The sequence below is a fragment of the Pristiophorus japonicus genome, unplaced genomic scaffold, assembly GCF_044704955.1.
Source record: "Pristiophorus japonicus isolate sPriJap1 unplaced genomic scaffold, sPriJap1.hap1 HAP1_SCAFFOLD_271, whole genome shotgun sequence".
Taxonomy (NCBI): Eukaryota; Metazoa; Chordata; class Chondrichthyes; family Pristiophoridae; genus Pristiophorus; species Pristiophorus japonicus.
Genome location: NW_027252461.1, coordinates 684837 through 696457, shown reverse-complemented (window position 1 = coordinate 696457; position 11621 = coordinate 684837). Strand labels below are relative to the sequence as shown.

Below are 11621 nucleotides of genomic sequence, written 5' to 3'. Positions count from 1 at the left end.
AATGAAACAAGTTTGGGATTTGATGTGGGAAAAGATGAATTATGTGAGAAGTGAAACAATCTAGAGTAAGAAAAGGCCCAGAATGGAAGGGACGGGAACATTAATGAGTCTATTTTTGTGGAGAAATCCAATATTGGACACAGGGTGTTTGAAACAATCCTGAGACAGAACATTACTGTCCAGCTCAGGGACAGGGTTATACAGAGCAGCAGGAACAATGACTGAGGGCCAGAATGACCATGTTCAGTGCCCAATGGGGGCCCAGTAAATCCTGTCCCAGTCATGACGTTCCATTCCTGTTTACCCAGCATTCTCCGCGATGGAGAATGTGCCGAGCCCAGACTACAGGGGCCCGGTGCGCAGGTGCGAGACCGAGCTGTGTTTGGAGCATGCGCGGTGCGTGTAATGGCGGAAAGGACATGGTGAACATCTGTTCCTCAAAACAGTCCATTCTCCGCGGGGCGGAGGGGAGTAAAGGACCAGCGGGGAGCCGGGGAGGCTTCAGAAACAACCGGTGCCCGCCGGAAGCCCGGAATAACAACCGGAATATCGGCGGCTGCAGCCTCGAGGCTTTATCCCGGTCACAGGCCCCGGGTAACGGCGGCCATCTTTGTACAGGAAGGCAGGGTCAGTCCTCCGCCATCTTTGTTCAGTGAGCAGCAAAGCGCATGCGCGGCCATCTTGGTAAAGGAACAGCTGAGTTCCTTTGCTCAGATTCTGATAAAAGGAAATTGGATTTTACAGATTGAATTAATACAGAGAGCTGCGCATGCGCGGTTCAGCCCCGCCCCCTGTGTCATTCCCAGTGAGCAGAATAGCACATGCACCCTCCCCTGCCCCAGCCCTGCCTGGGATCACCATTCACTCAGTGAGTGGAAGAAGATGGTTTAAAACAGCCGGGATTGGAGACACCACGACCCCGGGGTAAGGCTCAGAGATCAGCATTGAGTCCGGGGGGAGTTCAGGGGGAGTCGGGGGCTGTGTGTAAGGGGCAGAGTGGACCAAGAACCAGTGTCAGTGTGTGGTGTGAGTGGGGGAAGGGAGAGGCCATTCTCGGGCTGTGTGTGGACAGTGTGTGTCCAGAGTAAGGGAGACAGAATGGGCAGAATCCGCTATTTACAATCTGCTGCTTTCTCTCTCCAAACCAGGAGTGAACGTTCCTGGTTTAGTTCCCTCGGGGGCTGTGTGTAAGAGGCAGAGTGGAGCAGGAACTAGTTCCGGGACATGGTGTGAGTGGGGGAAGGGAGAGGCCATTCTCAGGCTGTGTGTGGACAGTGTAAGATAACAGAGAAAGTAAACCACTCGCTCTTTCAAATCATTGCTGCTTTCTTTCCCAAATCAGTAGTGAGTGTTCCTGATTCAGTTCCAATCTCACCGTGTCTGTTGTTCTTGGGCAGTGAGCAGTGGAAAAACAGTCTGACAGTGAGGATGTGGGGAATTTCACAAAGTGCATCTATTGCAGGTACCAGGAGAGAAGTGTGGGAGAAGATATTTTAAAGACGCGTTATATTTCGGTGAACTGAGTTCCCCAAAACCGTATTGCTGATGATCGAGAGCTACATTGTCACTCCCTCAGATACATCGTATTGTCCCCGCATCCATATCTTAGAGCTAATAATGTTCTCGTATTATTATTCTCACAGCAAAATTCTTCAACTAGCCAGAACAAATGTGATCATTCCTCGACGCAGAATACAAGGAACAGCTCCTTCTCACACACAGTAAGTAGATTATCACTCACAGAGCGCAGAGACACAGAACTGGCCTCAATCCTATTGTCACAGACAGCAGAAGCTGTCAGTCCCACAGTGATCTGAAGTGGCAGAGTTACATTGTGAATCTTACAGCCACATGGAGCAGTAGAATCAGATACTGTTTCACCATTGAAACAGATCACACTGACAGGTACATTAAACACTCACACACACTTGCCAGAAACTGGCAGGTAGAGAATAAAACACAATCATCTATCAGAAAAAATGACAAACAGAAAGTATAAACCACACTCGCATATCAGAAGCTGACGGGTACAGAGCAAAAGCCATATTCATGTTTCAGAATCTGACGGATTCAGTATTTAACCCCCCGAACATACCAGAAGATGACAGGTGCAGAATAAAACCCACATTCCCGTACCATAGACTGACAGATACAGTATACAACACACACCCACATATATGCAAGTGACAGTAACAGAATAAAATCCCCACTTACATACCAGAGAGTGACAGGTAAAGTGTTAATCCCATGGGCACATATCGGAAAACTGAAAGGCAGTAAGTAAAATTGTTACTTGCATCGCAGGAACTGATCGGGGCAGAGTAAAACCCACACACACACATCTGAACAATGACATGGAGAACGCAAAATCTTCACTCACATATCAGAGAAATACAGGTAAAAATTAACATTGATTCTCACGTTCACATACCAGAGACTGGAAAATACAGATTAAACTCAGACTACCACAGCAGAAACTGAGAGGCACAGATTAAACCTCAACACACACCAAAACCTGACAATTACAGAAAAATACACACACTTGCATATCAGAGACTGAGTGATACAGTATAAAACCCACACTCACATATGAGAGACTGAGTGATACAGTATAAAACCCACACTCACATATGAGAGACTGAGAGATACAGTATAAAACCCATACTCACATATCAGAGACTGAGAGATACAGTATAAAACCCACACTCACATATCAGAGACTGAGAGATACAGTATAAAACCCATACTCACATATCAGAGACTGAGAGATACAGTATAAAACCCACACTCACATATCAGAGACTGAGAGATACAGTATAAAACCCACACTCACATATCAGAGACTGAGAGATACAGTATAAAACCCACACTCACATATCAGAGACTAGGAGATACAGTATAAAACCCATACTCACATATCAGAGGCTGACATGTTAAAATCCATATTCCCTTAACATAAATTGACATACAGTGACATGCCCAGACTCACGAACCAGTAATTGACAGGTACAGGGTAAAGATCTCTCTTTCATTCCAGAAACTAACAGGTACAAAGGTATGTACACTCACAATTAAACAGAAACTGGCAGGTATAGAGTGAGGCCCACAATCACAGATCAGAACTTGACAGGTACAGAATAAAACCCAGGCTCCCATAACAGAAATGGAGAGATACAGATAAAGGCCCACACTCACATACCAGAGACAGATAGATACAGAGTAAAACTCAGACTCATTTACCAGAGACCGACAGATTCAGCATAAATACTCACCTCCATAACACAAATTGACAGTTCGAAAGTAAAACCAATACTCTATCAGGAATTGGTGGTACACAGTAAAACAATACTAACATACTGGAGAATGACGGGTATGGAGTGGAACTGACATTCACATAACAGAGATGGACAGATACAGCGCAGAACACACTCACACACCAAGAATGGAAAGAAACATCGAAAATAGGTGCAGGAGTAGGCCATTCGGCCCTTCTAGCCTGCACCACCATTCAATCTGATCATGCAACTTCAGTACCTCACTCCCGCTTTCTCTCTATACCCCCTGATCCCCTTAGCCGTAAGGGCCACATCTAACTCCCTCTTGAATATATCCAACCAACTGGATTACACAACTTTCTGTGGTAGAGAATTGCACAGGTTTACCACTCTCTGGGTGAAAAAGTTTCTCCTCATTTCAGTCCGATATGGCTTATCCCTTATCCTTAGACTGTGACCCTGATTCTGGACTTCCCCAACATCAGGAACATTCTTCCTGCCTCTAACCTGTCCAGTCCCGTCATTATTTTATATGTTTCTATGAGATCCCCTCTCATTCTTCTAAATTCCAGTGAGTGTAAGCCTAGCTGATCCAGTCTTTCTTCATATGTCAGTCCTGCCATCCCGGGAATTAGTCTGGTGAACCTTCGCTGCACTCCCTCAATAGCAAGCAAGTCCTTGCTCAGATTAATAGACCAAGACTACACATAATACCCAAAGTGTGGCCTCACCAAGGCCCTGTACAACTGCAGTAACACCTCCCTGCTCCTATACTCAAACCCCCTCGCTATGAAGGCCAGCATGCCAGTTGCTTTCTTTACTGCCTGCTGGACCTGCATGCCTACCTTCAGTGACTTGATGTACCATGACACCCAGGTCTATTTGCACCTCCCATCTTACTAATCTCTCACCATTCAGATAATCTGCCTTCCTGTTTTTGCCACCAAAGTGGATAACCTCACAATAATCCACATTATACTGCATCTGCCATGCAATTGCCCATTCACCTAACCTGTCCAAGTCACTCTGCAGCCTCTTAGCATCCTACTCACAGCTCATACTGCCACCCTGCTTAGTGTCATCTGCAAACTTGGAGATATTACCTTCAATTCCATCGTCTAAATCATTAATATATATTGTAAATAGTTGGGATCAATGCACTGAACCTTGCAGCACCCCACTAGTCACTGTCTGCCATTCTGAAAAAGACCCGTTTATTCCTACTCTTTGCTTCCTGTCTGCCAACCAGTTCTCTATCCACGTCAATACATTACCCCCAATACCATGTGCTTTAATTTTGCACACTAATCTCTTGTGTGGGACCTTGTCAAAAGTCTTTTGAAATTCCAAATACACCACATCCACTGGTTCTCCCTTATCCACTCTACTAGTTACATCCTCAAAACACTCTCGAAGATATGTCAAGCATGAATTCCCTTTCATAAATCCATGCTGACTTGAACTGATCCTGTCACTGCTTTCCAAATGCTCTGCTATTACATCTTTAATAATTGATTCCAGCATTTTCCCCACACCGATGTCAGGCAAACCGGTCTATAATTCCGTTTTCTCTCCCCCTCCTTTTTTTAAAAAGTGGGGTTACATTAGCTACCCTCCAATCCACAGGTACTGATCCATAGTCCATGAAATTCAGGAAAATGACCACCAATGCATCTTCTATTTCTAGGGCCATTTCTTTAACTACTCTGGGATGCAGACTATCAGGCCCTGGGGATTTATCGGCCTTCAGTTCCATCAGTTTCCCAACAACCATTTGCTGACTAATAAGGATTTCCCTCAGTTCCTCCTTCCTGTTAGACCCTCGGTCCCCTAGTAATTTTGGGAGGTTATTCGTGTCTTCCTTCGTGAAGACAGAACTAAAGTATTTGTTCAATTGGTCTGTCATTTCCTTGTTACCTATTATGAATTCACCTGATTCTGACTGCAAGGGACCATGTTTGTCTTCATCAATCTTTTTCTCTTCACATATCTATAGAAGCTTTTGCAGTCAGTTTTTATGTTCCCTGCAAGCTTATTCTCATACTCTATTTTCCCCCTCCTAATTAGACCCTTTGTCCTCCTCTGCTGAATTCTAAATTTCTCCCAGTCCTCAGGTTTGCTGCTTTTTCTGGCCAATTTATATGCCTCTTCCTTGGATTTAACACTGTCCCTAATTTCTCTTGTTAGCCACGGTTGAGCCACCTTTTCGGTTTTATTTTTATGCCAGACAGGGATGTGCAGTAGTTGTAATTCATCCATGTGATCTTTAAATGTCTGCCATTGCCTATCCACCGTCAACCCTTTAAGTATCATTCACCAGTTTATCCTAGCCAAATCACGTCTCATACCATTGAAGTTTCCTTTAAGTTCAGGACCCTAGTCTCTGAGTTAACTGTGTCACTCTCCAGCTTAATGAAGAATTCTACCATATTATGGTCACTCTTCCCCAAGGGGCCACGCATGACCAGATTGCTAATTAATCCTCTCTCGTTACACAAGACCCAGTCTAGGATGGCCTGCTCTCCAGTTGGTTCCTCAACATATTGGTCTAGAAAATCATCCCTGAGGCACTCCAGAAAAACCTCCTCCACAGTATTGCTAAGTTTGGTTAGCCCAATCAATATCGAGGTTAAGGTTACCCATGATAACTGCTGTACCCTTATTGCACGCATGCCTAATTTCCTGTTTGATGCCATCCCCAACCTCCCTACTACTGTTTAGTGGTCTGTACATAACCCCAACTAACGTTTTCTGCACTTTGGTGTTTCGCAGCTCTACCCATATAGATTCCACATTATCCCAGCTAATGTCCTACCTTACTATTGCATTAACCTCCTCTTTAACCATTAACACTACCCCACCTCCTTTTCCTTTCTGGCTATCCTTCCTGAATATTGAATACCCCTGGATGTTATGTTCCCAGCCTTGGTTACCCTGGAGCCATGTCTCAGTAATCCCAATTACATCATATCCGTTAACAGCTATCTGTGCAGTTAATTCGTCCACCTTATTACGAATGCTCCTCGCTTTGAGACTCAGAGCCTTCAGGCTTGTTTTTTTTAAACACTCTTATTGTTGTAATGTGGCCCTTTTTGTTACAGAATGAAACCCACAGACAATTACCAGAAATTGACAGGTACTGGATAAAACCCACGCTCTCGTATCAGAAACTAACATACAGAGTAAAACCCTCATCCACATACCAGAGATGGACAGAAACAGAATCAAATCCACACTCCCATACCAGACACCCACTATATAAGAAAATAAGAACATAAGAAATAGGAGCAGGAGTAGGCATACGGCCCCTCGAGCCTGCTCCACCATTTAATACGATCATGGCTGATCCGATTATGGACTGAGGACCACTTCCCTGCCCGCTCCCCATAACCCCTTATTCCCTTATCAGTTAAGACAATGTCTATCTCTGTCTTAAATATATTCAATGTCCCAGCTTCCACAGGTCTCTGAGGCAGCGAATTCCACAGGTTTATAACCCTCTGAGAGAAGAAATTCCTCCTCATCTCAGTTTTAAATGGGGGCTCCTTATTCTAAGATTATGCCCCCTAGTTGTAGTCTCCCCGATCAGTGAAAACATCCTCTCTGCTACCACCTTGTCAAGCCCCCTCATTATCTTATACGTTTTGATAAATCACCTCTCATTCGTTCTTCTGAATTCAATGAGTAGAGGCCCAACCTCCTCAATCTTTTCTCATAAGTCAACCCCCTAATCTCCGGAATCAACCGAGTGAACCTTCTCTCAACTTCCTCCAAAGCAAGTATATCCTTTTATAAATATGGAAACCAAAACTGCACGCAGTATTCAAGGTGTGGTCTCACCAATAACTTGTATAACTGTAGCAAGACTTCCCTGTTTTTATACTCCAACCCCTTTGCAATAAAGGCCAAGATTCAGTTGGCCTTCCTGATCACCTGCTGTACCTGCATACCAACCTTTTGTGTTTCATGCACAAGTACCCCCAGGTCCCGCTGTACTGCAGCACTTTGCAATCTTTCTCCATTTAAATAATAACTTGATCCTTGATTTCTTTTCTGCCATAATGCATAACCTCACACTTTCCAACATTATATTCCATCTGCCAAATTTTTGCCCACTCACTTAGCCTGTCTGTGTCCTTTTGCAGATTATTTGTGTCCTCCTCACACATTGCTTTTCCTCCCATCTTTATATCGCCAGCAAACTTGGCTACGTGACAGTCGGTCCCTTCTTCCAAGTCGTTAATATCGATTGTAAATAGTTGGGGTCCCAGCACTGATCCCTGCGGCACCCCACTAGTTACTGATTGCCAACCCAAGAATGAACTATTCACCCAACCTCTCTGCTGTCTGTTAGTTAGCCAAACCTCGATCCATGCTAATATATTACCCCCAGCCCGTGAACTTTTATCTTGTGCAGTAATCTTTTATATGGCACCTTGTCAAATGCCTTCTGGGAGTCCAAATACACCACACCCACTTTATCCACCCTGTTCATTACATGCTCAAAGAATTCCAGCAAATTTGTCAAACTTAACTTCCCCTTCATAATCCATGCTGACTGCCTGACTGAATTATGCTTTTCCAAATGTCGTGCTAATGCTTCTTTAAGAATGAAATCTTCAACATTTTCCCAACCACAGATGTTAGGCGAACTGGTCTATAGTTTCCTGCTTTTTGTCTGCCTTCTTTTTAACCGAGTGCGGCTCTCAGTCACCGGGCAACACCGAGTGTGGCTCTCAGTCCCCGGGCAACACCGAGTGTGGCTCTCAGTCCCCGGGCAGCACCGAGTGTGGCTCTCAGTCCCCGGGCAACACCGAGTGTGGCTCTCAGTCCCCGGGCAACACCGAGTGTGGCTCTCAGTCCCCGGGCAACACCGAGTGCGGCTCTCAGTCCCCGGGCAACACCGAGTGCGGCTCTCAGTCCCCGGGCAACACCGAGTGTGGCTCTCAGTCCCCGGGCAACACCGAGTGTGGCTCTCAGTCCCCGGGCAACACCGAGTGAGCTCTCAGTCTCCGGGCAACACCGAGTGTGGCTCTCAGTCCCCGGGCAACACCAAGTGCGGCTCTCGGTCCCCGGGTTCTCTTCCCTGAAGGACAGCAGTGACCCAGATGTGTTTTTACGACAATCCGGCAGCTTTCATGTTCACTTTTTTCTAGTGCCGGCCCCACAAATGAACAGATTCATTAAGCTCAATTTCACAACCTGCCTTTGTGTTTTTGTGGGTTCTCTCTCACACTCCCTTTTCCTGTTTGAAATTCACTTTACAGGGTGTTAAAAGGGGAGGATTTGTAGACTGGAAGCTCAAACCAAACATCACCTCAAGATCTGACGGTCACTCGGTACATCGGGACTGGAATATCATCAGCTTTTGACCATGGAAGCAGAAGGCACCGTTCACAGTGGGGAGAAACGGTACACGTGCTCTGTGTGTGGACAAGGCTTCAGTCAGTCATCCAACCTGGAGAGACACAAGTGCAGTCACACTGGGGAGAAACTGTGTAAATGTGGGGATTGTGGGAAACGTTTCAACTAGCCATCCCAGCTGGAAACACATCGGCGAGTTCACACTGGGGAGAGACCGTTCACCTGCTCCGAATGTGGGAAGGGATTCATTCAGTCATCCAACCTGCTGATACACCATCGAGTTCACACTGGGGAGAGGCCATTCACCTGCTCCGACTGTGGGAAGATATTCACTCGGTCATCCAACCTGCTGATACACCAGCGAGTTCACACTGGGGAGAGGCCGTTCACCTGCTCCGACTGTGGGAAGGGATTCTCTACATCATCCGACCTGCTGACACACCAGCGAGTTCACAAGTGAACGCAGGGGTTGGATTCTGCTGTTAATCGCATTCTGGACTGCATTGACTTCATTTTGATAGTTGGGGTTTATAACTCCTGTAACGCTGATGTTAATAAATCCTGTAACTGGAAAGGGGTTTAATATTTGGGATACAGACATATAAATTAGTGTTGCTTTAAACACGTTGCTGTGGTTTTTTGTCTTTCCCACCTGAGTGTTTAGCATCACCTGGCTGGAGTTGAGAAAGGACAATCTATGGGGAGGATCTTACTCGGGGGAACAGAAATTCAGCCTGGACACAGTCCTTCAGGGACACACTGAGATCACCTCATTCTTCTGAACTCCTATGTGTATAGGCCCACCCTACTCAACCTCTCGTCATAAGTCAATCCCATCAACTCCGGAATCTGCAGCAGACATGAGCAAGGACCTGAGGCTTATTAAAAGACACATATTTCATTACAGATAAGGTTACCCTGGGAGAAATGTTCAATTAGAACATGAGAACATAAGAAATGGGAGCTGGAGTAGGCCATTTGGCACCTCGGGCCTGCTCCGCCATTCAATAAGGTCATGGCTGATCTGATCATGGACTCAGTTCCACTTCCCTGCCCACTCCCCATAAGCCTTTACTCACTTATCGCTCAAACATCTCTCTATCTCCGCCTTAAATATATTCAAAGACACAGCCTCCACAGCTCTCCTGGGCAGAGAATTCCATTGATTTACAACCCTCAGCGAAGAAATTCCTTATCTCAGTTTTAATTGGGTGGCCCCTTATTTTAAGACTATGTCCCCTAGTTTTAGTTTCCCATATAAGTGGAAATATCCTGTCTGCATCCACCTTGTCAAGCCCCCTCATTATCTTATGTTTTGATAAAATCACCTTTCATTCTTCTGAACTCCAATGTGCTTAGGCCCAACCTACTCAAGCTATCTTCATAAGTAAATTCCCTCATCTCCGGAATCAACCTCGTGAACCTTCTCTGAACTGCCTCCAATGCAGGTATATCCTTCCTTGGAGACCAAGATACAGAGTCCATTACAGGCAAAATGCCAATCAAACTAGTAGCACACTGGCACCTTAACAGTGTCTCATTGGTCTACAGGGTTTCTTAAATCGATTTGCTGAGTGGATATAAACGTAAACCAGGTTTACAGGCGTGATGCTCTATTCACATATTGAAGGTAGAAGAGATGCTGTGAGACACATGCTAAGTCCAGTAGCTGAAAGTGATTAACAGACTGGGTTTTGTGTTTAGTGATCCCAGGCGTGTTACCAATACCAGCAAAATCGAAGCCCATGGAATGACGGGGACAGTGGCAGGATGGATATGAAAGTGGCTAAGTGACACACACAGAGTAGTGGTGAACGGTTGTTTTTCAGACTGGAGGAAGTGGTGTTCCCCAGGGGTCGGTATTGGGGCCACTGCTTTTTTAAATCTATATTAATGACCTAGACTTGGATGTACAGGGCACAATTTCCAAATCTACAGCTCACACAAAACTTGGAAGTACAGTGAACAGTGAGGAGGATGCTGATAGACTTCAGAAAGACATAGACAGGCTGGTGGAATGGGCAGATGTGGCAGATGAAATTTAATGCAAAAAAGTTCAAAAGTGATACATTTTGGGAGGAAGAAAGAGGAGAGTAAATATAAACTAAAGGGGTGCAGAGAGACCCAGGAGTATATGTGCACCAATCACTGAAGGTGGCAGCACTGGTTGAGAAAGTGGTTACAAAAACTTTCGGGACCCTCGGCTCATGAATAGAGGTATAGAGTACAGAAGTGTGGATATTATGTTGAACCTGCAGAAAACTCTGGTTCGGCCTCAACTGGAGTATTGTGTCCAATTCTGGTTCATCATCATCATCATAGGCAGTCCCTCGGATCGAGGAAGACATGTTTCCACTCTAAAATTGAGTCCTTAGGTGGCTGAACAGTCCAAAACGAGAGCCACAGTCCATGTCACAGGTGGGACAGATAGTCGTTGAGGGAAGGGGTGGGTGGGACAGGTTTGCCGCACATTCTTTCTGATGCCTGCGGTTAATTTCTGCATGCTCTCGGCGATGAAACTCGAGGTACTCAGCGCCCTCCTGGATGATCTTCCTCCACTTAGGGCGGTCTTTAGCCAGGGACTCCCAGGTGTCGATGGGGATGTTGCACTTTATCAGGGAGACTTTGCGGGTGTCCTTGTAACGTTTCCTCTGCCACACCTTTGGCTCATTTGCTGTGAAGGAGTTCCGAGTGGAGTGTTTGCTTTGGGAGTCTCATGTCTGGCGTGCTGACAATGTGGCCTGCCCAGCAGAGCTGATCAAATGTGGTCAGTGCTTCAATGCTGGGGATGTTGGCCTGGTCGACGACTCTAACGTTGGTGTGTCTGTCCTCCCAGGGAATTTGCAGGATATTGCGGAGAAATCGTTGGTGGTATTTCTCCAGCGACTTGAGGTGTCGACTGTACATAGTCCATGTCTCTGAGCCATACAGGAGGGTGGGTATTACTACAGCCCTGTAGACCATGAGCTGGGTGCTGGGGGT

At 45.8% G+C, this 11621-nt stretch overlaps 1 long non-coding RNA gene across 1 annotated transcript; it reads left to right on the top strand.

Moving 5' to 3' along the window:
- The first annotated feature begins 448 nt into the window (after positions 1 to 448).
- LOC139247536 (uncharacterized) lies at positions 449 to 9261 on the top strand. The gene is made up of 3 exons (XR_011590891.1): positions 449 to 924; positions 1644 to 1721; positions 8543 to 9261. It is a non-coding gene; the product is annotated as an uncharacterized lncRNA (long non-coding RNA).
- The last annotated feature ends 2360 nt before the right edge of the window (positions 9262 to 11621 follow it).